Here is a 3720-nt window from a genome sequence, read left to right on the forward strand (position 1 = left end):
CTCAACACTTCAGTGTTCCCACTGAGCCTCAGCCTCTATGTGGAGCCACTTTGATATAGAAGACTTGTCAGGGGAAATGCTGTCTTTTCTGTTGCACATTTCTGGAAAAGAGCCTTGATCTGTCAGTTTTTGCTTCCCTGGGGCAATGGGACAAGATATGATGGCTGAGTTCTGCGTTTGGAAATTCTCATGATGCTGCAGCTGGGCTGTGTGCTCATCACAGGCTTTAATTCAGCTCCAAATTGTTGGTTCTCTGCCTTCAACAACTAATGTCACCTTGCGAGCAAATTGTGAAGAACTCATTCGTGATTCCTCATGTCAGTAACTAGGACTATGGAGCATGAACTGGAGCCCCACTGTTACAGTGTTTAAAATTCCTGGATTGGGTAAACATTGCATCCCAGTGTCTAGAACTGTGCCTGGCATACACGAAAGTGATGTGTAACATTAGATGGTACGGTGGATTTTTACCTTCATTTTTCAGAGGAGACTCAAAAAAGCTTAGGCTTTTTTGCCCAAGATCAGAAAGCTGATGAAAGGCACCTTAGTGTTGCTAATTCAGGCCTCTGGACTCTAAGACACTGCCTTGTTCCCCTCTGGATCCTCCTCCTTCCTGTGGGTCCCATTGCAATGAGCATGCTCAGCCACAGGCTGGGGACTAAACCACACGCGGCATCATGTGTGGGAAGGGAGACAGTGCAGGCTGCTGCAGGCCCAGCAACACAGACACGGCACTGGCAGAAAGGAAGATCTGTCTCAGCCCCTCAGCTCTGAACTTAGGAAATGCCTTGTTTTACAGGTTCTGGGTACACAGGTCTTTTGGGTCATCTAGCTGAGGACTCCTATGTCAAAGCACATTGCAGGTAGGTACTTCCTAAGGACACTAGGCTAAGATATGATGCATGAAAAGTGGATTTTAATCAACTAAATTTGGGAAGGGCAACAGACTGTACTCCCCTTAGGGCTTTACAATGCACATTGATGTGTCAAAGACTAAGTCCTACAGCAAAGTAAACGGTCTCCATTGTCCAACCCAGCATTGCTCAAGCTTGTTTGACTCAGAAAATATTTCCCCATCTTTATAACACATTTTGGGAAACACTAATATTAGATCTGCGGGGAAGGAAAACATATCCCTTCTTCCCTTTGAAGGTCTTTGGCCGGTCTAATAATTAAAATGACATAAAGCAGATTAACAGGAGAAAAATAAACGCATTTCATACATTTAGGAGCTCTATAAAGTGTGAAACCCAAAGGCAGCCAAGCAGTTGAGGCTCATATAACATCTTATACTAAGGAAAGGGGTAAGGGCCTAGGGGTACGATGGAAAGGAAGGCTACTCACAGGAAAGCAGAGGAGATGTTTGGAAAATACAAGTTGCCCTGTTAGGGAGATAAGTTAGACAGAGAGGTATCTGCTGGTAATAGTGGCTCATTCAGGTGTAGGAGTGGCAAAGTGATTTTCCTGAATCTGCTGGGGTTTGAATGCCTTTGGCTCAAAATAATCCTTATGCCAAAGAGACTGATTTTGGGGTGGCAAAATCTGTTCCCCTTGAGGTCAATTTCAGAAGCTCAGATCTAATGAAGAGCATGAAGTAGAGTCACCATTATTCCTCCATGTTGGCACAATGACCAAGCAACTGAGCAGGAAATTTACAGGCAGAGTCTTCAGTGGAAAACTATGGACTGTAGGAAAGTTTTGGTCTGAAGAGCTTTCCTCTTCCATCATTTCAAAGTACCAAGTCATGCATACCCAGCATGTCCCCAGATAAGGGGCTCTAGCAATGAGCACTTCGGACGTCTCCAAAGATTCCAGTTCTGAAAGTAGATCAGGTCAACTGCCCTGTCCACAAATTTCTGAAAATGCAAAAATAAAGCGATCACTAATAATTCCCTATAATGCCACATAGCTAGAAAAGACAGAGCAGTGACACATTTAGAGAAGAAAATGCAAAAGTTTGGAAATATCTATTGGGAAGCCTCTTCCCCTTGTACCAGGACCGTGCACAGGAAAGGACTCTCCTCTGATCTAAACTGGCAAAAAACAAGAAACAACCCCCCCCCAAATCTGCATCATCAGATTATATTCTAAAGCTCCCTCCTCTCTTGTTCCCACACCAAACAATTGCCCCGCTCTCTGCATTCCCATCACCTCTATTCTTGTTCAGAGCTTCACTGACTCTCACCTCGACATTCCTGACCACCACGGGCTGTCTCCCTCCTCCATGCTCCACCTTGCATTCTCTTGCAGAATAATTGTCCTGACCATTGAAAGATCAAGTCACACTCTGGTTCAAAAGCTTCAGTGACGCCCCTTTATCATTTAAATTAAACCTTTTCAACTTGTTTTGCTAAGACTCCTTTCCGGACTGTACACCACAAGCTGAACTTGCCATTCCCAATGTGGGGTTCGAAGTTCTGGTAGCTCTGCCATGTTCTTCCTGTTTCTATGTTAATGTGTTGAAATCACTCTGTGGCAAATATTTATTTGGTTTTTGTCCCCAGGTCCTGGCACAGATCCCTTAAAACCCTTGGGATTTCGTGAGTGCTAGTGATAAGGGGAGATTCCCTTGCTACTTAGAGCAAGCCACACCTGAATTTAGCTAATGAATTGACTCTAGGTGGAGGGGAGGTTGTTTGCCAAAGAAATCTATCTTGTGGCTAGAAAGTTGGACTCTTCAGCTCCACCCCTTGATCACTAGGGAGGTGACAAGGGCTAGATGGTTTCAATCGCAACCGATAATCTAATCAATCATGCCTATGTAATGGAACCTCAGAAAAACGCCTAAACGACAGGGTTCAAGGATCCCCTGGGTTGAGTATGTGGATGTGCTAGGAGGGTGGCGTGACCTGAGAGGGTGTGGGAGCTCTATGGCCTCCTACCCCATTCCCTGCCCTGTGCATCTCTTCCATCTGATTGCTCCTGAGTTGTATCCTTTATGATAAGCCAATAATAGCAAAGTGTTTCCTGAGTTTTGTGAGTCATTCCAGAAAATTCTTAAACCTGAGGAGGGGATTGTGGGAGCTCTCAAATTTATAGCCAGTTGTTCAGAAATCCTGAGACTCTCGACTGAACTCTAAAGTGAAGTAGTTTTGTGGGACTGACCCCCTAACCTATGGGGTCTGTGCTAACTCAAGCTCATTAATGTCAGAATTGAATGGAATTGGAGAACATCCAGTCGGTGTCAGAGAATCGGAAAACCAGTTGGTGTTTAGAAACACACTATGCCTGTGGTATGAGAAAACACCCTACAGACACTCCATCTTTCAGACCCAGCATAAGCTCTGGCTCCTCTGTGAAGCCCTTCTGAATCCCTGTAGACAGAAACAATCTCTTTTCTAAACACCAGCAATACCTCATACTGCCTGCTTTATGACTCTTATCACTTTCTTTCATCATTTTTATTTACCTTCAGGCATCATCTCCTGCGTTGTATTGTAACACCCTAGAATCGGACTATCCTTGCCTGGTTTTGTTTTCCATTCCCCACAGTGCCACTTACGTTAAAAAAAAAATAAATAAAGGAGTAAATCTTAGTGAGACTCAGACATAAAAATATTTGTGTTTCTATCAACATCCCTGTAAACTATGGGTGCGATTATTCTAAAAGGCATAGCAGCTATATCTTTTGAAATCCTCACTGCCTTGAAAATAAAATCAATTTTACAGGTCAGAACTGTAGTCATTTTGACTGCAGATGCTGAAGATGACTTGAAGAAA

General features: G+C 43.9%; 1 long non-coding RNA gene across 1 annotated transcript; it reads right to left on the bottom strand.

Moving 5' to 3' along the window:
- Positions 1-204: 204 nt before the first annotated feature.
- Positions 205-2435, bottom strand: LOC118350052 (uncharacterized). The gene is made up of 2 exons (XR_004803168.2): positions 2186-2435; positions 205-1856 (listed from the first exon to the last, which is right to left on the bottom strand). It is a non-coding gene; the product is annotated as an uncharacterized LOC118350052 (long non-coding RNA).
- Between the last annotated feature and the right edge of the window lie 1285 nt (positions 2436-3720).

This window comes from Canis lupus, chromosome 10, assembly GCF_003254725.2.
Source record: "Canis lupus dingo isolate Sandy chromosome 10, ASM325472v2, whole genome shotgun sequence".
Classification (NCBI taxonomy): Eukaryota; Metazoa; Chordata; class Mammalia; order Carnivora; family Canidae; genus Canis; species Canis lupus.